General features: G+C 42.3%; 1 pseudogene; it reads left to right on the top strand.

Annotated features, from left to right (window-relative positions):
- The first annotated feature begins 6,541 nt into the window (after positions 1–6,541).
- On the top strand, positions 6,542–27,796 carry LOC147446282 (2,3-bisphosphoglycerate-independent phosphoglycerate mutase-like; annotated as a pseudogene).

The following is a 27,796-nucleotide window of genomic DNA, read 5'->3' as shown; positions in this document are numbered from 1 at the left end:
CTACCCTTTGGAGCAACAAAATGTGAGAGAAACACATGGAGTGGTGAGGCCCGTACAACCTCCACCTCTTGGGTTTCAGTTGAAAGAAAGAAGGTATGAAATGGACGAAAGGACATTGCGATTCATTGCAAATAGCGGCTTATCTAGGTCAAAGCTTGCTTATAGCCACGAGGAAATGCTAAAAGAATCTCCTCAACCAGAGACAGATTGTCACAAAAGTCGTGACAACCACTTGGTCAAACAATGTCCTCATACGGAGATCACTGAAGTAAATGCCTATTGTCTTGAGTGTGGCATCACTCAATTGATCCCCGATTGCCCGAAAAAACCAAACAAAATCAGGAAAATCATGACAAATGCATTAGGGATTGTTCAGCTCCCTAGTAGCTCAGAAAATGAAAATGTTGTACCAGTTCAAGTAGTTACGAGAGCACAAGCTCAAAAGAAAGCTGATGAGAATCCAGAGACAAAGAACACGGAAAGTGACACGAGTCCAAAGACAGATGATGGACCAAAGACAGACGTACCTAGTCAGAAAACCAAGAGCAAACGAAATAGTTGGAAAGCTAGAAAGACTAGAATGAAAGCACGCAGGGAACGAGAGCAAAAATCCCTAGCTGAGAAGCTTACCGAAGCTGAGGAGAAGATAAAACAACATGAGGAAAAGGAGGCACCTTCTCTTACAGAGATGGTTAAACCTCTAGAAGAACCATCCACGGATGAGAAACTGAGAAGTGCTAGTTCAGGAGGATCTGTGTTGGCAGAGAAGGTTAATGAGACATTAGATGCCCTCTTGAAAGCCTATGATGTGAGGCTCAAAAACAACCAAACCCAAGAACACAGGTGGATGACATATCCCTATGCAGAACTAGAAAAGAAAAGGTTTGAAATGTGCCAGAAAATGATTCAAACAACCCAAGATTTAGTAGAACCACCAGTTGCAAAACCTGAGGATGTGATCCGTGTCATGCCTACACAAGTAATCCCAGCAAACCAGGAACTAAAAGAGCCAGATTCTAGTCATGAGCACAGACCAAATCTCAAAGACCCAGCATTAGAACCAAGGATAGTACTGAATACCATGGATAACTCTTCTGAGGGATTTCACCAAGCTATACCTGAGGATTGTAAAGAGATAGACGGTCTTGACGAATTGTGGAAACAAGTCAGAGAGGCCAATGAAGGCGATGACCTAAGAAGACGAATAGACAAGACCGGTGATGAACGAGGAGTGTTTCTACCACCAATAGAGGAATTTGAGACTAGATCTCAAATGAATCTAGACGTGAGATCGTATTGGGGCGAAAAAAGATCTGTACAATCTATGGATAGTCAACCCCATTCGCTAAGAACACTACCGTCCTACATGGGAGAGTACGAGACCAAGTCAGATGTGGTTGCAGTCCCATCACAGAGACTGTCTCCCAACAAGGCCATCGATTCAAAGGGGCTAGTAGCTATTCTATCTACCCCAGTCACCTGTACAATAATGTTAGCCGAGTTGCTCAGAATAAGACCAAACATGTGGGCTAATGTGGAAAAATGTCTAGAGAAATTTGGTGTAAAAACCCCAATGACTCAAATTGAGGAAGGCATCAAAGAGCTTGAAATGCCTCAAATACTAGGCCAGTGCCATTAAACAAGGTAGGCGAGTATTACGAGGGAGAAGATGGAAACACCACCCTTCCTATGGAATTCAATAATGTAAAAACCATGGCAATCCTTGACAGTGGAGCTGGTGTGGCCATTGCAACCAAAGAGGTTTGAAAAAAATGGGAAAAACCTGCCTTGATATCCACATGAATGACCCTGTAGCTTGCAGAAAGACACAAGGAAAAGCCCCTAGGACTGCTAGAAAAAGTACTTGTTACTTCTTGTGGCATTGAATATGAACACACTTTTGCTGTTGTTGACTTTGGCAAGAAGAACAACTATGACATCATTCTGGGAAGACCATTCATGCGACAATTGAAAATGGTCCAAGATTGGGGTTATGACCATATATACCTGAGACATATGGAAACCATAACAAAGATAAACTTGAGGGACCATAGCTATAGGGATGTGACGAGAACACCGGTTGAGGAGTTTGATTCCGCCAAAGTAGCAGGATCAAACCTTCCAGCTTGGTTAGGTAAGCCTAAAGAACTGTGGATGTGTGGAGCTTCACAATGTGGTAGCTTGAAATGTGAGGAATGTATCCTAGAGCGGGTTATAGAGGATATGGACTATATCCCAGAACCATTTCCTAAAGAAGAGTTAGAGCCTTTTGGATGGGAACACATCTTGGCTACTCTGGACGTGTGCGCCGTGGAGGATGCTCCCACAACAAAGTTTTGTGATGAAAATGGCTATGATGTCGTTCCTTATTTTGCAGTGAGTGTAATCCAGGAAAACGAAGAGAACCAAACATCAACAAGCTCTCGAAATAAGGACCAAACAAAGAAATGTGGAGAATCAAAAGATGAAGAAGACGACGAGTTCTATGACTCTATAGAACACTTCGAGCTTCAAGAAGATCAACGACCCGGGAATCAATGTTATCGCTACACGAATAAAGTGCATCAAAAGTGGATTCCAAAGTCCTCGGTGAAGACACAGCCACCACAAGCATCCTCATACATGGCTCCTAATAAGGATGCAAAGACTCAGCTAGGAGGAATACGACAAGAGCAACGAGCTAACAATGCTCTAATCAATGGGCTAGAAAAGTCCTCCAAAAAACTACCACCCATGAGCAAACAAACAGTAACTTTCCACTACCAGCCAAAAAATCAAGGGAAAGTACAAGAAGTCAACCTTGCTGAGGATAGTAGCGATAGTGATGAATCTTACGACATCCCCGATCATCAACTCAGGCCATCACTATCACCAACCCCTTCAGCAACAACCATGACAGGTCAAAAGAACAGGACAACAAGTCAAAGCCAAAAAGCTCGACAAATCTGGATACCAAAAATCCAGATCGGCCAAAAACAGATATGGATCAAGAAGACAAAGATCTCTAATGACAAATCACAAGATCCAACACCAAAACAAAAACAAGGAAAGCGTGCACGAACAGGTAAGAATATCACAAAGTCACAAGCTTTCACAACTCAGGTTTGGGCTCCAAAGAAGTTGATTCAAGCACAAAAAAGTCAGGAGTTCATTTGGATTCCAAAACAACCACAATATCAACTTTCAAAGCCTGAATCCCGTCCCCAACCAAGCGTACAACGGCTGAAGCAAAGACCACTGTCGACTCACACAACAAAAAGGTGGATCCCAAAGAAGTCTCTTCAAACACAAATGAAGCACGGGCAAGTATGGGTTCCCAACCGAGCGTCAACAACAAAAAAGCCAATAATCGCAAAGAAATGGGTCCCAAAGAAGAACAAAACTGCTGTCAGTGCATCGTCGTTGAATTCTTACAATTCTTCCTACGATTACAGTACAGTTAGAAGAGAGCAAGTCGCTTCAATCAAGCAACGATACAGGAGCTTCAAAGACCATTACATTGCTTAGAATAGGAAGCCTCGCCAACAAATGCCAATAAGCAAATTGCTTATACCCACATCTTGCACAACATAAATCTTTTCCATGCATTGACTGTGTATGCATAATAGGGCTACATTACAAGTCCTGCATAGGCACAACTTTTAATTGCCCAAGCACAACACATACCCTTTGCGATACCCTGTTGTAAAGGATGAATCCAAATAGGAAGGGGGGAGGCATTCTGAATGTGGACCTAACATTATGACTATTAGAGGGCAATGTTTGGTGAGATGCATTGAATTTTGCGTTTTATTGTGATAATTTTTTGACGAAATTTAAGCCCCTAGGGACATGTGTATAGTGTACATAGCATTTAGATTTCTATTTGAATGATTTTTCTTTTGTTGAGTTGTTTTAAAATTTTCTTTGTTTATTATTAAGAAAAAATTAAAAAATCCATAATCCACATGAAGAAAAGACTGACGAGAGGCCTGAGCACTACAAAGAGAAGAAGGTACAGGAAAACGATGAAACTTCACGAAGTATGTCTCAGCAGCTACTACAACAGCCGAAGAACTTGTCACAAAGCAGTGTCAACATGCAACCGACAAGTCATACAAGTCAGAGTCGAGTAGCTAAGCCAAACACCCATCATCTCCTTCTTTCACATTGCATGCTTTTGATGAAAAATTACTCATATGCATAGAGAGTGTCCCATAATTGGCACTTGCATCAGGCACTCTTTCCGTGTTTCACCCAAGCACTCACCTTTCATGAACATGTACTTCACGTTCAACTGCTCAACTCCAATAAGAGCGTATACCAAAGGCATTTTTTTTCCCACCGGGTTTTTTTTCCCTTTGGTCATCCAGGTTTTAGACCCTAATCTAAAGACACCTATCACCATCCTCTTGTACATATTCCTTCTACATCAACAATAATGAAATGCTACTCAAATCAATTGACAAATGAATTGGAGCACCAATTTCAGATCATAGCATACTTCTCCTCAATGGCGAGTCGAAGAATGGCCTACAATGACAAAGCTGCAGACAACACTAACAACATGATTGCACAGGAACAAAGAAGTCCCCAATGAAGAAGAGCAGACATAAAAGTAATCAGAGGATCTCAAAAGATGAATGGTTATGATGATAGATGTCCGCTCTAATGGATCATAGTTCTTGTTGTGGTTCGACAAAGTTACAAGCAGTGCAACAGATGAAGCCAAAACGACAGCAAAGACCACATCGCCATCGACAATCAGGTCATGTCGGGGACAACATGAACGCGGAAGGGGGGAGTGTTGGCTGCTGGCACAACACAACTCAAGTTTCGTACCAAAGTCTTATCTTTTGCGAGTTATGAAATGCTGCGGATTATGGCTATAAACGTCATTTGTAATGGTAGTTATTCTAGTTTCAGAAGACGGGGTGCAATGGCACTTCCAGATTGTAAATACAAAGCCATTTGACCCTTTCAACCCCATTTTTGGTTAAACCTAAGGTAGCCTTAGTATATAAGGTACCTAGGTCATTTTGTAAAAAAAAGACTTTTATCATAATCAAAACTTTAGCGCTGCCGTCTACTGTGTGGGAGAGAGAAAGAGAGTGAGCGTGAGCTTTATCCTCTTGCTACGCCCGGCTCGCTCAACACATTGGAGATCCGACTGCACCATTGCTGTAGGCTCGAGGAGAGCTACGCAACAACGCCAAGCATTCCACGCGAGACGAAGCGCACACTCCGACGCATCTACGAGCTATTTGTGACCGTAAGTGTATCAAACGATGTCTGTTTTCTGCGTGCTAGTAGTCTATAGAATCGTGGCGACATAAGCTACGCATAGGTATTCATAAATTTCAGTTACTGGCACTTTCAAAATTCTGCTATGTCATCCTACGCGTTTCCGCAAATGGGTTTAGAGTGAGGATTTTGAGTGTAGAAGCTTAGGGACAGGTGTATCCTAGTGAGGGGATGGTGTTCCTTAAGTTTTGTAGGAATCTGCCATGATTAGGTGAGTTACCTTCCGTACGTGTGTATGTGGCTAGGTGGTGTAGTTGAGAGCAGCGAGGTTCTTGATTGTGGTTTAGTTGGCCTTCCAGAGTGTTGTATGTGTAGGATGGTCTCAGCCTGACAAGCTAAAGAGATTTCCTCCGTGTGCCTATTGTGTCATCTGTATCCTCGATTGACATTATGTTGATCTAGGTAGTGTTTGCATGCACTTCATGGGTGTGTGAGTCGCTCCCGTCCAACAGTTTCTCAAGCAACTTCCTCATTAAGTGTGTAGGTTATTTTTTTGACTCAAGCATCTTACCCCCCATGCATAGGAAGCTTCTCAAGCAATAGCCTCATTAAATGTGACAAGTACCTCAAGTACCTTAGTCATCAAGCATGACAAGCACCTTCGGTGGAGTTCTCACCTCAAGCACAACCCTAGCTTGCTTAAGGTTCCCACCTCAAGCACAGTCCTAGGTTGCTTAAGTTTAGGCCGGGTTCCCACCTCAAGCTCAGCCCTAGCTTGCTTAAGGTCAAAGGACTTTTAACACTAACCATTGGAGGTCTTTAATGAAGCTAACCCTAAGGTCTTCTAAGCTACCTTGCTCTTTGACAGACCATCTCTCATTTGGGCCCCTTTACCATTGGCCCCGTGCTGAGATAGATTCGTAAGCACATGTCTATATTCTAACCCTTGTTCTCGTTTATTATCCCATATTAAATGACCAGTTTAATATGAGAAAATCATTTGGGTTGGTTAGATATTAGACATTTAATGACATTGTATGATTACGAACATTTGAGCTTGACAAACCTCTAACCCTCCTCGTGGGTTTCTGCAAGGTACCCCTCTGAAGCACTACGATCGGTATCTCATTCTCTCGAGGTATACCTCTGAACCACGGCAATTGGTAGCCTCTCTCTCTCTCTCTCTCTCTCTCTCTCTCTCTCTCTCTCTCTCTCTCTCTCTCTCTCTCTCTCTCTCTCTCTCTCTCTCATCCTTTCATAAAATTTTCATTTGCGAAGTATTGAAATGGCATATATAGTTTCCAATATTTTGCTCGAGAATGATTTAGAAGAGTTATGGCAACAAGGAGTGGATGCCTCACTGGCATCTGGAGGGGGGCGTATGCATGTAACTATGGATCGCCATGAGGTACCTTGTGATTACCAAATACCGACAATTGCCTTTTGGTTTGAAAGAGCTTGCTAAGATTTCAATATGGGTCTTAATGCATCCATGCAAACACCTTAAGAGCCAAGATAGGATCAATAGGAATTGTCGCTGTTGATTGTTTCACTTGCAGTCTTGAAGAGTTAGTTTTGTTGGGACTTTGTGAAATAGAATGACTGGAATGTGGTAAAAAGAGGCTGGGATGCACAAGTTCTGGGAGAAGCTCCTCACAAGTTCAAGAGTGGTATAGAAGCTCTTATGCAATTGAAGGCAGATAATCCAAAATTCAATGATCAATACTGTCCTCCATTTGTGATTGTGGACAAAAATGGAAAATCTGTGGGTCCAATTGTTGATCGTGATGCAGTTGTACCTTCAACTTTAGAGCAGACATAATGATCATGTTGGCAAAAGCTTTCGAGTATGCAAACTTTGATAACTTTGATAACTTTGATAGGGTGCGTGTGCCCAAAATTCACTATGCGGGTATGCTTCAATATGATGGTGAGTTGAAGCTCCCTAGCAAGTACTTGGTGAGCCCTCTCGAAATTGACTGGACATCAGGTGAATACTTTGCAAAGAAAGGACTCCGAACGTTTTGCATGCAGGTACAGTTGGAAGAGGCTTGATGAGTCAGCTTTCTGTTGTTAATCCTCATGCCAAGGAGGGCTATGGAGTATATTTAGAAATTAATAATTTTGGGCGCTTCAGACATCGAGACAGTGAAGTTTGGACATGTTACATTCTTCTGGAATGGGCATCGCTTATTTGATAGCAAGCTGGAGACCTATGTGGAGATACAAAGTGACCAAGGTATCACTTTTAATGAAAAGCCTGGCATGAAAGCCCTCCAAATTGGTGAGAGAGCCAAGGATGCAATTTTAAGTGGAAATTATGATCAGGTAGACTTCAATAACATTTACAAGTTCATGGTTAAGAATTTTCTTCTTGATTGATGTGGCATTAGGCTATTTGTGCTTGTAGGTGCGGGTGAATCTTCCAAATGGGGACATGGTGGGTCATACAGGTGACATGAAGGCCACAATTGTGGGGTGTGATGGTATTGATAAGGCTGTTAAGGGGAGTTAAGCAACTATTCTGGTCTCTCTCTTTCTTTATCACCCAAGTGGTAGCTTGGTATCTTGGTTTCCTCTTTGTAACATGTCTCAAGTCCTAGGCTTGTCATAGAGTTCTTTGGCACATGAAACTACATGTTCAAGAGCATAGTTCAAAATATTACAATATCCAAATGGACGGTACACTCCCAAGCTACATAGTTGATGTCCTAAGGGAGGCACACAAAAATAGATGTTCTCAAATTGGATCAGAAACACCTCAAGGCAAGGCTTGAATAACATCGTCAATTTGAGAAATAAGTCTCTCAGCATTGGCAATTTGTCCGACCATCTTGGCATCTACAGCTCTAGTGTCGATTATCATTCGTTTGACTCTATCGTGCTGATTGTTCATATTGTAGAGTCGACACTTCTCGAGCTTCAACTTGTCTACAAGTTCAAACCAGAAAAAAGAACTCTCATACATGGACTTTGGTAAGCTTGATCAAACAATCTGTTGCATCTCTCCCTCCAAAAGCTGATTTATGGAATTCTCTAAGACTAACCGATTCCAAGAGGGAACAAAGCCCGAAGAGAAAATAAAGCCCAAAGCTTTGAACAGATGAGGAATGTCATCTTCCCGCCATTGACACCTAGGGCATTTGCCGTTTGAGACATTGATACTCTCAGCTTTTTGACCTGTTCAAATGGCTTTTGATCTCTCCCTCTTAATAAAAATTCTGATGCTTTTACAGAAAAAAAAACGAGCATAGTTCATACGAAACTTCAAGAATTGCAAACTTGATGGTTTGTAGTACTTGGTAGACTTTTTATTGAGCATCATGAACACATTCATATTTGTGATGAATTAGATTGGAAGAATTCACCTTCGAATTTTGAAACTGCTTCTCACAATTTCAGCCATGACCTATACCTACATACATTCCGCTCCAGCCATAGCGTGGGCTCTCCAGTGTGTCTCGTCACATAATCCTTGAGCATTGAGAGTCAATTATCCATATAGTTCATCACATGTATCTTTTGGTCCCATACATCATATTTGACCACCCAAAACGATAATAAAAAATCACATGTACCTTTGATCCTACAGGTCATATTTGTCCATCCAGGACGATAACAAAAAATATACATCTCTCTCTCTCTCTCTCTCTCTCTCTCCCCCCCCCCCCCCCCCCCCCCCCCCCCAACACACACACACACACCCCAAGTTTTTGTCTTCTAGAGGTTCTTGTTTTCTCTTACCCTCGGACTAACGAAGCACTCTAGTTATTGGTGTTAAAGATTAATACTAAATAGGCATCATGTAGTCAACAGATAAATTTAAACCATTTGAGTTGGTAATAGGTACTCCATGTTTAGTCATATGTCTGTCTGAACAATATGTTCTACACAATAGCTACCATATTTGAGATAGCTTATACTTTGTTCCTATTTTGCCCATGTGTTCAAAAGTCAAGTTGTCTCTACGAAGACCACCACATAAGGTCTCAAGCATGCTATCAAAGAATAAAACCAAATAAACCCCATACAATAAAAAAAGAAGGTATACTTATTGCCCTTAAGATGATGATATACGCAAAAGAGATAAAGCAAATATCACCCTACTTGAGATAGCTTATTCAAAGAAAATTTGATAGCACTTTGTTAATAAACCCCATACAATAAAACAAGAAGGTATACTTATTGCCCTTAAGATGATTATAAGCAAAAGAGATAAAGCAAATATCACCCTACTTGAGATAGCTTATTTAAAGAAAATTGGATAGCACTTTGTTCATAGTTTGACCATGTGTTCAAAAGTCAAGTTGTCTCTACCAAGACCACCACATAATAAGGGAGGTTCAATGAAATCAATGAGAACATCTTGGTTGGCTACATTATTGTCTCTATATATCATTTACGTAAATGATGGATATTAAAAACCGGATGACTACAAGAGTGTGTAAACCAAATCTTTGGCTCACTTGAGGATTTTAAATGGGTTACAACACCTGAGAGGTATCTATAGTGATGACTAATTTTAAGACGTTTTGAAGGTTTTGGAACACTTAAGGATACCTCTTCATAGCTTTCTATGAAAGTGACTTTGCCAATGTTTCTCATAAGCATACTTCTTGTATCTTCAAGAAACCTTTAAAATGTCCCCATATATGGTCTTGGATAAAATCTTTGACTTGCTGAATTTTATCAATAGCCAACCCCGCCACAACTAGGGATGTAGGTTGAAAACTATATACAAGCATGAAGGGACTAAACCTTATCATAACATGCTATGCACTAATATAAGAAAACTCAAAAATGGGGAGACAACCTTCCCAAGAGGATTGCTTCTTGCTAATTTATGCTCTTATCATAGCCTCTAATAATCGATAACACATTGAGTGTGTCCATCCATCTTAGGATGATCCATAGAGATGATATTGTGTTGTGTTTCCCATCCTTTAAACATAGCCCTCCCGAAATGACTCCTAAACTTGGGATCACGATCACTCACAATAAAATCCATAGAAAGACTGCACTTGTCGTGATTGAAAAGCTTCATAAGCTATTAAATGCATGAATTTGCATACCACTGCAAATATGCCGTTGCTAAAACAGTAGGGCCCATAACACCTAGTGTGCATGCATTTAGTAAAAAATTATCTAAGCCTGCATTTCCATGACGAGAATGGTTTGCCCTCAACATGTGGATGGAAGATTTTATGCTCATAGAAGACATAAAAGACAAGGGAACAAGTGTGTAAATAGAGCTTCAAGATGAACTAAACACTTCCCACCACAATTACTAGGTAGCCATGCTAAATGTGAGGTCCCCACCCCGTCGTATCAAACAACAGATCTGATGGTAAACCTGGTGGCCAATAGATCTATAGCGGAAGCAAACAAAATGGTTCAGGGTTCGACTAGCGGACGATCTCTCATCACAAGGTGAGTCGAGTTCGAGCCTACTAGCAAGGAGATCTAGCTCCACCTCGCAGGGGAAGCGTACTTAACTATCTGGCTATCCTTTGACCCACCTTCCAAGAGGAGAGAAGCCTCGAGTGCCTTTTTCCCCATGTTTCAGAGGCACGTACTCTCGAGAATTCCCCGCTCTAGGGGCAATGAGCGTTACTAATATCGAGTAGGCACTATGGGGACAGAGAGTTCCCGACCAATCGGGACCACCCATCTCGTAGGCATTGGCAACCTGAGCCAAGCCCCCACTTTCCACCCCCACACTCACACTTCATCGTGTGACCTAATTACTACCACAAAGGTTGTTCAACATAAATATTCCTTGTTTAATTCCGAATCACATGGTTCGTTAAAACAACCCTTCAACCAGTATTGCAAACAACACCAAGACAGAATTCTAGTAAAAATTCTACTCAAACTTATTCATAAAAATTCCAATGTTCTAGAGGTACAACATCCCCCCTCCAGCGAGAGTTCACTCCTCCCGTTGTCGCCTAGCTGCCCATACAACTAGGTATGTCCACCGCATAGAAAGCACGTCATGGACACTCCCACCGCATAGAAAGCAAGACGTGGGTTCCCACCTCATAGAAAGCAAGTCGTGGGTATCCACCGCATAGAAAGCATGTCGTGGATTCAAGAGCCCTTAACGAGGAACTCTACCCCCTGTGATCAGTAGGGGGGTCAGGACTGATTCAACATTGGAAATAAAATGAACATGCCGAGCTAAATTTTTCCTAGCAGACATTCTTTCCTCTTGCAAACAGCATACCCATCAAACATTACCTTCCTACTTTAGAACTTAATGTATAATGATTTCAATGCCGAGGTTTCCGTCGGATTTCTCCAACATGTTTGGGGATATGAGCATTCCTAGCTAGCGTATGCAATGTTAATTTAAACAACTTGAAAAAAATATGATCTACCTCTTCCACTTCTTCATCGATGGCCCGTGAGATGGCCGGTATTTGCTCGTCCATGGGGGCCTTCTCCTTTCCGTTGACATTGCTCGTTCCTGCTTCGCGATCATGGGCACCACCGAAGCGCTTCCTCTTAACCGGGGCCATTTCTCACTACTTTAAATGATTAGCTTGGAGAAAAAGCTAAGGTTCACAAGCATCATAACAGTCCAATGGGTAGATTAGTGACATCAATTAATCCCTCCTATATGAGAGTCTAGATTTCTTTCATAAGCAATCATTAAGGATGGCACATAATCCTATGGGAACCGGCTCTAAGATAATTATTCGGCTTGCATGATCGAGAATAATTAAGATTTCATTATTAGGATTACCAGAGAATTGGATTAAGTATGAATAAACTATTTCCTAGCAATTAGATGATGCAGATTTACCCTATGCATATGTGTGAGGAAAAACCAATTCTTAGAGACTTAATGACGGATTAATTTCTCCTTAATTACGTCTTAATGCATAAGAAAAAAAAATGAATTCAATTAAGCTGCAATGTTAATGAGTGATTACAATAGTGATTCTCTTCAATCTGCACAAATACTAGCTTACCGATTAATTACTATACTATCTAGAGAGAGAAGATTCTGATAATTATGCTCTAATCATTAATCGAGAGTGAAGAATGGCTGATAATTCAGCTATGGGATAATGATTACATAATAGAGTACGAATAAAGAGAATTTAGAGAGTAGTCATAGAGATTTTCGGCTAGGAATAGACATAATGTACGAGAAATTTTGATGGTAGAGAAAGGGATTTTCAGATGGCATTAATTAAACTGTCGTTACCGTGATTAAGAGCTGGCAATCTTCTCGATTTTCTGATCTAATCGAGCCTCTTGAGATGAAAATTCGGCAGCACCTCCCTCCTAGCTTCTTCTTCAATAGGTGTGTGATTCGGCAGCACCTCCCCAATGTATGTGGGTGTGTGTGTATGCACTGTGTGAGTGTGTGTGATCATAAGTGTGTGTGTGTGTATGCAGGTCTTTAAATAGGCTCCTACAGGCTGAAAATCGATCTGGGTTGCTAAATGCATCTGGGAGCTTCTCCAGTTAAGCATGGCAAGTCCAGTTCTCTGCCCACCAAGTGTCAGATTGGCTTGGTTATCTGGTTCTGAGACTGAGTTGCAGGCTTGGCAGCTTTCCCAAGACTCCCACAAAGCAAGAGGGCGCCCCCTAGCTGCTAAAGCTGATCTGGAGTGGCTTGGGACCTGTTCCCACACAGTCCCGGGCCCCCGGTGCCTCCCTGGACAATTTTTAGGAAATTTGGTTGTAGGCTAAAACGGGTCATACGAATTGGATTTTGATGTCGTAAATTTCCATACGAAGCTCTAACTAAGGCGTACTGGCCCGAGTAGCTGCCATATTTAGCCGCCCTCGGGGTCCGAAAATGCATTTTTTTCAAATTCGGGGTACGGGTGCAGTTTTTCGAGACGGTCGAGACTGGACGGGTCGGGTGACCAAAAACTTACTATTTTTGGAAACTTTTCACAAAAATTATTTTAATTCACATTTTTAAGCTTTATAACATTCTAAACATCATGGCACTGATAGAATCTGAAAAACTGCTAAAAATAGTAACTTATTTCATTGTATTCATTTCGTGGTACAAGGGTGTTCTTGTGATCGGGTCAGAGACCTTACAACCTCCGCAACGTGAAAATTTTGAGATGTCCTCATCTCAAGAATGAGTTTGGGTAATCTTTTAAAAGAGTCGATTCGTCTTCCCAAGTTGCATCTTCTTCAGGGTAATCCTTCCACTTTACCAGATGCTCCGTGATAGTTCTGTTGCGTAATTTCCTTTCTCTTGTTTCAAGTACATAGTCAGGTTGGAGCTCAAGAACTCCTTGTGCTGGCATGACTATCTGATCTGAGTCCAAGAATTGATCAGGGTTGGGAATATAGGGTTTGAGTAAGCTGACATGGAATACATCATGAACCTTCAAGTTTGCAGGTAACTTTAGCTTGTAGGCCTGGTCACTTATAACCTTAACGATCTCAAATGGTCCACAATATCTTGGGCTAAGATTCTTATATCTGCCTAGTGATAAGTTGCTTTTCTTAGGTCGGACTCGTAGAAAAACCTTATCTCCTTCCTTGAAAGTCCTTTCTGAACGATTCTTATCTGCATAGTGCTTCTGTCTATCCTGAGCTGCCTGAATGTCCTGGCGAATGGCTCTAGTCTCTGGGCTTCCATATCTTCTAACATCTTTCTAGAGGCTTCTACTCTGATGGTTGGGTCTGAAAAGTTCAGTGGTGCTAAGCAGTCCTGTCCATAAAGAGCTTTGAAAGGTGACATTCCAATGCTTCTGTGTTCGGAAGAGTTATAAGCATATTCTACCAAAGGTAGATATTGTAACCACTTCTTTGGTTCTTGCGAACAATAGGCTCTGAGAATGTCCTCAATGACTTGATTAACTCTTTCGGTTTGCCCGTCAGTCTGCGGATGATATGCTGTGCTGAAGGCTAATTGTGACCCAATAGATTGGAAAAGAGAGGTCCAAAATTTTGATGTAAACTTGGCATCTCTATCACTGACAATACGCTTGGGTAGACCATGTAACCTAACAATCTCCTTGATGAATACCCGACTAATATCTGAAGCAGTAAAGGTTGTCTTTACGGGTATTAGATGAGCCACTTTTGTGAGCATATCAACAACCACGAAAACAGAATCATAACCTCCTGTAGAAGGTAACCCTGTAACAAAATCCATACTGATGCATTCCCACTTCATCTGGGGTATGTCAAGAGGTTGAAGTTGCCCTGGTAATTTGATCCTTTCGACCTTTATCCGTTGACAAGAAAGACATTGCCTCACATAGCGAAGTATGTCTCCTTTCATTCCAGACCAGAAATAACTCCTTCTGACGGCGTGAAGAGTTTTAGCATAGCCTGGGTGTCCGGATGTAGGGCTATCGTGTGCTTCATATAGAATGGCCTTCTTTAAAACTGGGTCTCTGGGTACACAGAGTCTATGTCTGTAGTAAAGACATCCTCCCATAAGAGAGTAATCTTTCGCTTCAGGCATCTTATTCTGCTGGACTAATGAAGCCATACGTTGGTACTCTGGATCTTCGAGGGATGCTTCTTTGATTCTATCCCAGATAGGGTTATTTGGAATAGAGATAGCTCCGAGAAACGATTTTCGGCTAAGACCATCTGCAACTGCGTTTTCCTTCCCTGGTCTATACTTTATGTCAAGGTCATATTCCTGTAATAGCTCTATCCATCGCCGTTGTCGCATATTGAGAATGGGTTGAGTAAAAATCCACTTTAAACTCTTGTGGTCTGTAACCAACTGAAACTTGCGTCCAAGAAGATAATGTCTCCATAACTTCAGTGCATGTATAACTGCTAAAAGTTCCAAGTCATGAGTAGGATAGTTCTTCTCATGATCTCTCAGCTTTCGCGAAGTATATGCCACCGGTCTTCCTTCTTGAGTAAGAACTCCGCCTAGAGCGAATTTGCTAGCGTCGGTCGCTACTTCAAATTCTTTACTGAAGTCTGGAAGCTTTAAAATAGGAGCTGAGACCAAGAATTCTTTTAGCTTAGCAAATCTAGACTCGTGCTCGGTCTTCCAATCGATCCTCATTCCTTTCTTCAGGAGTTCCGTCAAAGGTGCAGCAATACGTGCATAATCCTTGACAAAAATCCTGTACCATCCCGTTATTCCAAGAAATCCTCTTACTTCACTGACAGTGGATGGTTGAGGCCAGTCAACGATGTCCTTGACTTTGTCTGGGTCCACTGAAATCCCTTCAGCCGAAATGACAAATCCAAGATAGTTGACCTTTGGTGAGCAAAAAGTGCACTTGCTTTCATTAGCGTAAAGCTGGTGTTCTCGAAGGAGATCAAGTACTTTGCGAACATGTTCCTTGTGATCTGCTTCATTCTTAGAATAGACTAGAATGTCATCAAAGAAAACCAAGACAAAATCATCGAGGTAAGGTCTGAAAATATCCTGCATAAGTCGGTTGAAGCTTGCAGGAGCATTTGTTAGACCAAAAGACATTACTGTGAATTCGTAGTGCCCATACCTAGTATTGAAAGCTGTCTTCGGAATATCTGATTCCTTGATCTTGATTTGGTAATATCCTAACCTTAGATCTATCTTTGTAAATATTTTGGCGCCGTGGAGTCTGTCCAAAAGTTCGTCAATCCTTGGAATTGGATACTTGTTCTTGACAGTTACCTGGTTCAGTCCACGATAGTCTATGCATAGCCTTAAGGTCCCATCCTTCTTCTTTTGGAAAAGAACTGGAGCACCCCAAGGAGAAGTACTGGGTCGAATGAATCCTTGCTCAATGAGTTGCCTAAGTTGTTCTTTGAGTTCGATGGCCTCCGGAAGTGACATTTTATAAGGTCTTTTTGAGATAGGTTCACACCCAGGGATGGTCTCAATCTCATGATCTACCTCTCTGTGTGGTGGAAGATTCGTAAGGTCCTCGGGGAATACGTCATCATACTCCCTCAGCTAGTCTGGTCAAAGTGAGGTATCTGATTGGTCCACCTTATTGAGTTTAACTGCATATATTTGCTGACCCTTCCTTAGTCCCTTCAAGAGTCGGCTGGCCTTAACTAGAGTAGCCTTAGGTCTCCCGTTTTCCCCCTGGATTAAGGCTTCATTTCCCAAGTTATCTGTAAAGGTAAAATTCCCTTGTGCACAATGTATGTGGGCCCTATTTTTCTTTAGCCAGTCCATCCCTAGTATCCCATCAAAGAATCCTAAGGGTAAGGTTCGAAATTGGGCAGAAGTTGGGTGTCCCCCTAAATCAAAGTCAATTTTGCCTGCAGAGTGTTGAGATACTACCTCCTTGCCGTTTGCTAACTCGACAACTAGTTTGCTTGACGGATACTTATCTAGCTTAAGCTTTCTCATGCATCTGGGTGAAAGAAATGAAAGAGTACTGCCACAATCTATAAGGAAGTTAACTTGTTCACCTCTGAGAGATCTTGGCGTATGAATGACTGCGTATTGCTCGCAACCATTGGGATTGTCAATTGCAGCATGTAGGGTTGCTCTCTCCACTGCTTCATCACCCACAGTTGGTTGAACTACTGCGACATTCACTCTGGCGGTAGCTCCACGCCCTCGCCCTCTGTTCATTCTTCCGCGTCCTCCTCTTCCATTAGCTTGGCCACGCCCACGGGTATTCAAGGGTATGGCATTGGCGTTGGTTGCATGAATGTTCCTGGGGCAATTGGATCTGTAGTGTCCATGCTCGCCGCAACCATAGCATCGAACATCAGGGAACTCCATGGTTGTGGTGGTAGCCACAATAGGGCGCTGGTTATAGGTTTGGTTGGCTGGTCTGCTGTCCCAAGCAGTGTTCCTTGCCCTCTTTGCCCAATGATTCCTCCTATTCTGATTGGCCTTTTGTACTTCGAGAGCTAGAGGTTTAGCCCTCAACAAGGCATCCTGAAGCGTTGACGGTCTGAGAGCCTCCAGCCGAGTGTTCAAGGGATCGATTAGTCCTTGACAGAACCTTGCCACCTGTTGTTCCAAGGTCATCTTAGGAGCATATCTCCGAAGAGTGACAAACTTTGCATAGTATTCTTCGACCGTTGAATTCAGCTGCCGAAGTGAAAAGAATTCATTCATTCTCAAGGTCCTATAGGCAGGTGGTAAATAACGTCCCATTATCGCAGCTTTGATGTCTTCCCAAGACTGGGAAGATCCCTTAATATCCATGTCCCTGCAATGTTGCTTCCACCATATCTTGGCATCGCCAGTCAGGCGGAACATCGCAAGCATGGTTTGATTTACAGGTTGGGTTCCCGCAGCTTCAAAGTAATCGTCCATGGCTTCCATCCATACTTCCGCATCTCTCTCCACATTTGCCCCCTCGTCCTTAAAGATCGGAGGTTGGGCTTGTTTGAGGAGAAGCTTCTTCTCTTGCGCTGCCGAGTACAGAGCAACAGGCGGTACCTACATGGGTTATACGAAATTCTTGCTACCATTACTTGAATTTCAAGAGACACGAGACTTTAATAAAATTCAAAATTCCACTTTATCAAGAGACAGAGATTCAGAGACAAAAAGCACTTTATTGATGGAAATTTATTACAATCGAAACCCCTCAAGGTTTAGAATGACTGATGACCGCTTATTACATGGCTTTATGGATTTGCGTATAACATACGCCTAGGAAATGGTATTGACATGATGCACTACTTCATTCGTGTAATAGTTCTTATACACATTCTTGAGGGGATAATAAACTAAGATATCGGGCCGGAGTTCCGCTTTCAGTAATCCAAAGGTTTTGACTCGGTTTGCTGAGATCACATTGGTGACCTTCTCCAAGAGCTAGTCGTTGATGGTTTGGTTGGAGTTGCCCGAAACAGTCTGATCCAATCGTGTGGGCGCCAAGTAGAATATCTCTATCACTCTCAACTCTTCTCCCCAACGTATCTTCTTCAAGTAGGTAGCCAGGCATCCTAGCTTCCGAGCATTGATGTAGTAAACCCCTCCTGGAAATGTCCAATCAAGTTCCCATCCTTTGTCAATGCGAGTGGAGTGTGGCGTATAAGCCTTCAACAGTATCTCCATGACATCTCGCCTGAACTGGTAAACAGGGGATCTTCGAGCTTGCTCATAAATAAGCTCAAACACTTGGAACTTCCGATATTCGAGCACGGGGTCTTCCTGCAACACCAATGCAAGGAATTCGGATCAACTACCTATATACTTTCAGTTCCTTTTAAATGTTCAAACAATACGACTTTATTTTCCCAGCCTAACCTAGGCTCTGATACCAGGTGTGAGGTCCCCACCCCGTCGTATCAAACAACGGATCTGATGGTAAACCTGGTGGCCACTAGATCTATAGCGGAAGCAAACAAAATGGTTCAGGGTTCGACTAGCGGACGATCTCTCATCACAAGGTGAGTCGAGTTCGAGCCTACTAGCAAGGAGATCTAGCTCCACCTCGCAGGGGAAGCGTACTTAACTATCTGGCTATCCTTTGACCCACCTTCCAAGAGGAGAGAAGCCTCGAGTGCCTTTTTCCCCATGTTTCAGAGGCACGTACTCTCGAGAATTCCCCGCTCTAAGGGCAATGAGCGTTACTAATATCGAGTAGGCACTATGGGGACAGAGAGTTCCCGACCAATCGGGACCACCCATCTCGTAGGCATTGGCAACCTGAGCCAAGCCCCCACTTTCCACCCCCACACTCACACTTCATCGTGTGACCTAATTACTACCACAAAGGTTGTTCAACATAAATATTCCTTGTTTAATTCCGAATCACATGGTTCGTTAAAACAACCCTTCAACCAGTATTGCAAACAACACCAAGACAGAATTCTAGTAAAAATTCTACTCAAACTTATTCATAAAAATTCCAATGTTCTAGAGGTACAACATCCCCCCTCCAGCGAGAGTTCACTCCTCTCGTTGTCGCCTAGCTGCCCATACAACTAGGTATGTCCACCGCATAGAAAGCACGTCATGGACACTCCCACCGCATAGAAAGCAAGACGTGGGTTCCCACCGCATAGAAAGCAAGTCGTGGGTATCCACCGCATAGAAAGCATGTCGTGGATTCAAGAGCCCTTAACGAGGAACTCTACCCCCTGTGATCAGTAGGGGGGTCAGGACTGATTCAACATTGGAAATAAAATGAACATGCCGAGCTAAATTTTTCCTAGCAGACATTCTTTCCTCTTGCAAACAGCATACCCATCAAACATTACCTTCCTACTTTAGAACTTAATGTATAATGATTTCAATGCCGAGGTTTCCGTCGGATTTCTCCAACATGTTTGGGGATATGAGCATTCCTAGCTAGCGTATGCAATGTTAATTTAAACAACTTGAAAAAAATATGATCTACCTCTTCCACTTCTTCATCGATGGCCCGTGAGATGGCCGGTATTTGCTCGTCCATGGGGGCCTTCCCCTTTCCGTTGACATTGCTCGTTCCTGCTTCGCGATCATGGGCACCACCGAAGCGCTTCCTCTTAACCGGGGCCATTTCTCACTACTTTAAATGATTAGCTTGGAGAAAAAGCTAAGGTTCACAAGCATCATAACAGTCCAATGGGTAGATTAGTGACATCAATTAATCCCTCCTATATGAGAGTCTAGATTTCTTTCATAAGCAATCATTAAGGATGGCACATAATCCTATGGGAACCGGCTCTAAGATAATTATTCGGCTTGCATGATCGAGAATAATTAAGATTTCATCATTAGGATTACCAGAGAATTGGATTAAGTATGAATAAACTATTTCCTAGCAATTAGATGATGCAGATTTACCCTATGCATATGTGTGAGGAAAAACCAATTCTTAGAGACTTAATGACGGATTAATTTCTCCTTAATTATGTCTTAATGCATAAGAAAAAAAAATGAATTCAATTAAGCTGCAATGTTAATGAGTGATTACAATAGTGATTCTCTTCAATCTGCACAAATACTAGCTTACCGATTAATTACTATACTATCTAGAGAGAGAAGATTCTGATAATTATGCTCTAATCATTAATCGAGAGTGAAGAATGGCTGATAATTCAGCTATGGGATAATGATTACATAATAGAGTACGAATAAGGAGAATTTAGAGAGTAGTCATAGAGATTTTCGGCTAGGAATAGACATAATGTACGAGAAATTTTGATGGTAGAGAAAGGGATTTTCAGATGGCATTAATTAAACTGTCGTTACCGTGATTAAGAGCTGGCAATCTTCTCGATTTTCTGATCTAATCGAACCTCTTGAGATGAAAATTCGGCAGCACCTCCCTCCTAGCTTCTTCTTCAATAGGTGTGTGATTCGGCAACACCTCCCCAATGTATGTGGGTGTGTGTGTATGCACTGTGTGAGTGTGTGTGATCATAAGTGTGTGTGTGTGTATGCAGGTCTTTAAATAGGCTCCTACAGGCTGAAAATCGATCTGGGTTGCTAAATGCATCTGGGAGCTTCTCCAGTTAAGCATGGCAAGTCCAGTTCTCTGCCCACCAAGTGTCAGATTGGCTTGGTTAACTGGTTCTGAGACTGAGTTGCAGGCTTGGCAGCTTTCCCAAGACTCCCACAAAGCAAGAGGGCGCCCCCTAGCTGCTAAAGCTGATCTGGAGTGGCCTGGGACCTGTTCCCACACAGTCCTGGGCCCCCGGTGCCTCCCTGGACAATTTTTAGGAAATTTGGTTCTAGGCTAAAACGGGTCATACGAATTGGATTTTGATGTCGTAAATTTCCATACGAAGCTCTAACTAAGGCGTACTGGCCCGAGTAGCTGCCATATTTAGCCGCCCTCGGGGTCCGAAAATGCATTTTTTTCAAATTCGAGGTACGGGTGCAGTTTTTCGAGACGGTCGAGACTGAACGGGTCGGGTGACCAAAAACTTACTATTTTTGGAAATTTTTTACAAATTTTATTTTAATTCACATTTTTAAGCTTTATAACATTCTAAACATCATGGCACTGATAGAATCTGAAAAACTGCTAAAAATAGTAACTTATTCCATTGTATTCATTTCGTGGTACAAGGGTGTTCTTGTGATCGGGTCAGAGACCTTACACTAAACCATTTGAACCATAACAAAGTGTGATCATAAACCACATCTAGGTACTTATAATGAATCATTTTCATTGACATGACATAGCCTTGCTATAGATAGATTAGGGAGAGGAACTTCCAGCCTAAAAAGTCCAAACAACCATCTGTTAAAATTATTAAAAATACTTGTTACAACAAGTCTTACTAAGTATCCGACAATTTCTAGCCATTGAGATTGTTCTCAATATGGTATGCTTGAAGCGGTCTATCAAACGAATTTGACCAGCATGTAGGGACTCTGTCACGACACATAATTAAGAAAAATATACCAATGGTAGTCCGAAAGACTCGTTTTCTCCACATGGGAAACATGTCTCATATAGTGATGTCAAGAAATATATACTTGTGTATGGAGGTAATTGGAAACACTCAACAAAAATCTTGCTCCACACTAGCTAAACCAAATTCCATGAGCTTGTAGACCATGTTGTACACTTTGTGACTAACAACACGTGCCAAACACGACCCCTACCATGTAGTTCTATTACCATCTTCAGAGTGTCGATTCTCAGCTCCATCATAAGGACAAGTAATAGGAAAAGGGAAAAAATATCAGAGGAGGTACCCGATACACAATTTTTGTAAACCTTCTTGTAACTGCTACTACGTATCTCTATGTATGCATATCATTTGCATCAAAACAAGTTGTGCAGCTCTGGTGTGCGACCTAGAAAAATCGTTGGTTATATTTTTTTCGAGAACCCCTGGTCTTGCCTTGGTAACCTAAAACCCTTGGTTAGATTCTAAAAGGGTATGCTTAAACCACTAGATAGATGGCTACCATCATAGTTTACCTTACTATCAGTAGTGATTGTAAGTAAATTCTATTAGGCCTTAGCAGTTTAAAATTACTTTCCTTTAAAGTACATGTGAAGGGTCACGTAAGTGACCGTCGACACCATATGGAGTGATTTATCAATAGTTGGGTCATACCCCTAATAATACCACTCCTATAGACAGATGTGAAGGGTCACATAAGTGACCATCAACACCATATGGAGTGATTTATCAATAGTTGGGTCATACCCCTAAAAATACCACTCCTATAGACATAATTGCGCTATAGACTAAGCAAGAAATATTCTCAAGCTGGAATCTTATTCAAAACTAGATCATTTAAACAATCATATCTCCCCATTGAGAGAAATATTTGAAAAACCTCAACGACGTGTATTTGAACGATGTCCTTTCCCTAGCCCTTGCCTTGATGTCTTTCCTAACATGATTGTGGCATGGGGTAGAAACAATGCTTTGAGTTATGGAATTCAAAGCACCTTCCTTTTCATGTTATGATTTATTTCCAATTAAAGGTTAAAATTTCAACAAAAGCAGTAAAGTATGTAAATGTTCCAACCTTGGTGGTTGTGTCACAATGAAAAAGCAAGTTAGCACTCCAATTTGATAAACCTTTGAGAGAGCCTTGCTCTTTGCCTACTGTGGCTGAAATGCTCACTTGGAGCCCTTCTGGATCATAGCCATGGATTCCAATAGACCATGAAAGCCCCTTGGCTTGGTGCATACTAGCACCAAGTGAAAGACAATTCATATTAACTTGCAAAGTGCCCTCAAGTTTGTATGTTGATAACATATCTCAAACTTGGGAACCCACTATACGAGATGCATAAAATTGAAGCCTTGATTCACATAATGATAATTTAGTAATGAACATAATAACAATTCACTAATGAACCTTGGTCAAGTGTCCGGGCTTGAGGCCTTTTGAGTCTTCTTCAAATACACATATGCCATGCACGATAAAAATCTTAAGGGCCAAGCCCCGATAGCTACATTTCATGCAAGCTTGGTAGAATTAAAATAAAAATGAGCTTGTTGATCATCAACAAAGGATCAACCTTGTCAAGTTATACATTTTATTGGAAACATAAAAAGTACCTGTAATCAATGCAAGTCAAATTGCACTATTGCATTGACAAAGCATACCTTGGTTTTTCCTAGTGAAGAGGGTAGATTCGTGGAATATCTATCGTAGACCCTTAATGACACATGGCATTCTAACCAGCTACTCTTGGCTTCATAGCCATACTTCTCATGCTAAGTGGCGAAGACTTGGAAAAATCGATAAACATTTCAGTAGAATTTCATACAAAAATCCCGTTTTTTGTTTGCAAAAACCACTCAAGATCGAATTAAGATTGAAAAAGCTTGATAACTTTATCTTCTATCATGCAGAAGCCAGTGTGCTCTATTAGATAGAGATACTATGTCGAAGGTGATAACATAATTGCTCTCCAAATACTTCTTGCATCAAAAATTAAGTTTTGGAAACCTCTTGGAGACTTCTGGCAATATAAAATCATTTATGGAGTTAACCAAGAAACTATAAAATTCAAACCTGATGGCCTTTCTCATTGTGAAAGATTTTGGAGCCATATAATTTGATAAGTTTCTCTTTAGTTGTGTTGATCATTCATACTAAGATGAGGGTTTTGAAGCTTTGTAGAGCCTATAGTTTGCTTATGGGTGATGAGAGCCAAGAAAGCCATGGAATGCAATTAGCCTTGCCGAATTCAATTCCCAATGTTTGTCAAAATAATGAAGCTAGTCACGGTGGAGTGGTTTAACTCACTCTTCATGAACTCTAGGTCCCAAGTTTGATCTCATTGGTTGAGCAAAATGCAATTAGCCTTGTCAACATCAACACTTCTTAGTGAGGGCCTTGCCATGATCTCCTTGTTGAGATCTTCTTGTCAAGAGCTCTTCTTACTAGAAAAGTGGCCTTGCCTTCTTCCCATCTCCTCTTTAGGCTCTTTGAAATTTTCTATGGACAAAGGAGAATTGTAGTTGGCAAAATTTTGAATCCTTAGTCGTTCGTGGCATCTTGAGAGGTCGTATCTCCACATCCTCACATGGGTTTGCAAATAGTGGGCATCCATGTGTGGGAACACCTACTTTGGCCACTTTAGTGGCCTTCAATATGAAACCATTTGGAGCTTTCGTGGTGGGTGAGCATGACAACGTAGAGGAACAAAAAGAGAGAGATGGTGTGGCATCCGTCCCTCGGTGTAGACCGCTGTTGAAATGTGAACTCATGAGCAGGTCGTTTTGCCCCTATCGAGTTCAAATGCACGCAATTTGGTGCAAGGCAACCACAAGGATTGTGTGTGCACTGGTGCTTTCATGCTTGGCTCATTGCCTTTTTTGACTCCATTGTACCCTCATGTGTGTGTGTGTGTGTGTGCATGTGTGTGCGCGCACATGTGTGTGTGTGTGTGTGTGTGTGTGTGAGAGAGAGAGAGAGAGAGAGAGAGAGAGAGAGAGAGAGAGAATCTATGCATGGCCATGCAAAACTTATGCAAAGCATGCACGATCTCGCTTTCTCCACAAGACTCGCAACAGCTTTGACACCAGTGTGAGACCGGAGGGTCATCTTCACCCTACCATGTTTCTCTACATGCCCCTTGGCCCCTTTTTAGGAAACCCCTTGACTACGCATGCTCCTTGGTCTTACGATTGCCTTGACATGATTACTCTCACGTCCACCTTGAAGACATATCACATACCCATTTTGAGAAGGCCTTTAGTGAGTGAAAAAGTCAAATGCATGCCACCAATATCCCAAATAAATAGCCACATGTGGCGTGCACAACACAACGTCCACTTTTAAATCAAATGTTGTTTTTGTTGGGTTTTAGGCCCATGGCCCGGTTCTGGCCGACAAGCGCCCGCCGTGACTTACTCATTTATTTGTTTTAAAAGCAAATAAGGAGGAGAGAGTGTTACACTCACTAATGATCCACCAAAGAATTGTGTGCTTCATCCCCTTCCCCTTATCTCCTTCCCTTGCTCTCCACAACATCCATCAATTTGTATCAAAGCTCACGGTACCCGCCGACCGTGAGCCCCAGCTAACCGCGCACGTAGCGACTCCATGAAAGCTTTTGGAATCTCTGCACAACAAGAGTGTATAGACCTGAAGAGAATCGGACTGAGGCTCAGGTAACTTGAAAATTGAGGTGAAGGGGGAGCTTGAAGCTCTGCAGAGAACTCTAATCAAGCTAATCAAAGAGACACGGGCCAGTAGGTCAAGTAGAAGCAGGTAAATCGGGTACAACAAACAGAGAATCGAGGTGCAAGCAATTGAGTCGGGCAAGGAGTGGAGGCCAAGCAAATCGAGCACCTTGACATTGGTATATTTCAGGGAATTAGTAGCAGGCTTGAGCATCGAGTTGAGAGGTGCTGACCTCAGCAAACCGATTACACACACACTCCATTGTGGATTCGGGTAGCTTCAAGAAGATGTTTGCAAGAACCAAATCAAAGCAGGGACAACGCTGGCAAATGCCAGCAAATTGAAGGGCTTGAGAAGCAGCACCATGGAGGACAGCAAAACAGGCTCGTCAGAAGTCCTTTTTTCTATAGTTTTTGTCAGTGCAGCAGAATCGAATTTAAAAAAAAAGGTTCTACACACTATGGTGTTTGCAAGGGTTTAATCACACAAAACCCTTGAGACCCCCCCCCCCCCCCCCCCCCCCCCCTCCCCTTCTTGTAACTCTCAACAATCCCCCAACTTGAGAGATAGAGTTGTGTGTGTGTGTGTGTGTGTGTGTGTGTGTGTGTGTGTGAGAGAGAGAGAGAGAGAGAGAGAGAGAGAGCTCTGGCTTCGACATCGACACAGTGTGTGCACACACTCGACATCATTATCGACGTCGATGAGCAGATACGGTGAGTGCTCCCGTTCGACAATGGAATTCGACCTCGAGATCAGCACCGACATTGGCAAGAGCGGCTTCGACATTAGCGATTGTTGTTTTTGACACCAACTTTAGAGTGTTGCGCCGATTCGACTCGATTTGACACCGATTTTGGCAGTGACACTCTTTACACGAGTGGATTTCTGACATCCAATCTCGACACCGAGTGTTCTCGTGAACGAGAGCTTTCCCACGGAAGATCGTGCTTGCGACATGCACGAGTGAGGTGCCTCTACCACAAAGGAGTGACACTCGGCATTGGCATCGAGCCCACCGATCGCGCTCTACAAACCCGTTTTGACTCCGAGCACCTTTGGTTGCTATTTGACTAGTGCATTTTTGCCCGGCGATGAAAATTGGCTCGTACCGACAGTTATACGTAGGTTATAGGTTACATGGGGGTTTTGACCCTGTTCACACGTAGATTCTCTAGGTTCTAAGACACTTACAGACACAACGCTTTTTCAGGCGATTATAGTAGTCATTTTGATAGCAGTTTCTCTGCGAACAGATGCGTTGATAGGTGCATTTTTGTGTGAGCTCACCTAGTGCTACTGAGCACTTTTGAGAGTAGATATCCCCACAGGGATCACTTTTACTGCATGCAACAGTTCTTGGTGTCTGTTTGAGCACAGTCACTCATGTATGTTGAGTTGCGAACACCTATTGTACTACATGTGGAGCCATTTTTGGCTATTTTGGCAGTTTTTCCTGATCGTTTTTTGGACTCGGTCTGAAAGAGCCCTTTCTGAGACTGTGGCTAGTCCTTTTGTGTCTACATTAACCTTTCGAGGGTCGATAGCATGAGGTTTTCTTTGAGCTAGGGTATTCTCAAATGTTGAGATACCTTTGGTGATACAGGTAGCTGGAGTTCCCCTCTTACGGTACCCTCTCCATAGGACATGTATCTGGGAGGTTTTTTGTGCTTTTGACGCCGGGTTGGCGGTCACATAGCTGTGGTTTTGAGCAGTTGATGCCCAATGGTTCATTTTTGAGCAATTCATGCATTTTTCCAGTTGAGTTTTGACTCCTCATACAAAGGAGACCGCCGGATTTTTCCCGCGTGTCCATTTTATGCGTTCTTGGCACTTTTAGCTATTCTTACACAGTGATTGTACTACATTTTGGTTTGCATTTTTTCTCTTGTTCTAGGGAAAACTTTGCCCAAATTATCCCAAGCAATTCGCCATAAAGTTTTTGGCTACATTCTCTTAATCATGGCTGTGAGTAGTACTTCCAAAAGAGAATACTACATTGTCATTTGGCGGAAGTGTATGCAGGATGTTTTGATCAACAAAGGCTTGATAACACCCTTGCATGCAAGAAGAGAGAATGCATACACTAATGATGAGTGGGATGACTTGAATGAGCATGTTATGGCAACCATTCGCCTACACCTTGGTGAATCCATTTACTTTACCATAATGGATAAGACCAATACCAAAGATTTGTAGGATGCACTATGTCAAGCTTGGGATGGCAACAACGCCTCGAACAAGGTTTTCTTGATGCAGAAATTGATGCACATGAACATGAAAGAAGGCATTAATGTTAGTTCTCACTTGAATGAGTTTAACAACGTGTTTTCATAGTTTACTTCAAAAGGTCTCAATTTTGATGATTAAATGAAGGCCATTTTCTTGCTATGTTTGCCACCATTGTCATGGGATACTTTCAACATAGCCATAAGCAATTATGCACCCAATGGAAAGCTAGATTTTAGTAGTGTTGCTGGTGTGTTGCTCACTGAGGAGATTCGACGTCAACCTCTTTATGCGAGTGGACATGGCGATGCATATGTGGCTAGTGGCAATCGTGACAAGCAAAGGCAGCGTGGTCGTAGCCGCGGTCGTTTATAG

The sequence above is a fragment of the Adiantum capillus-veneris genome, chromosome 12 (assembly GCF_014529385.1).
Source record: "Adiantum capillus-veneris isolate H3 chromosome 12, ASM1452938v2, whole genome shotgun sequence".
Lineage (NCBI taxonomy): Eukaryota > Viridiplantae > Streptophyta > Polypodiopsida > Polypodiales > Pteridaceae > Adiantum > Adiantum capillus-veneris.
This window is presented reverse-complemented; position numbering and strand designations above follow the sequence as displayed.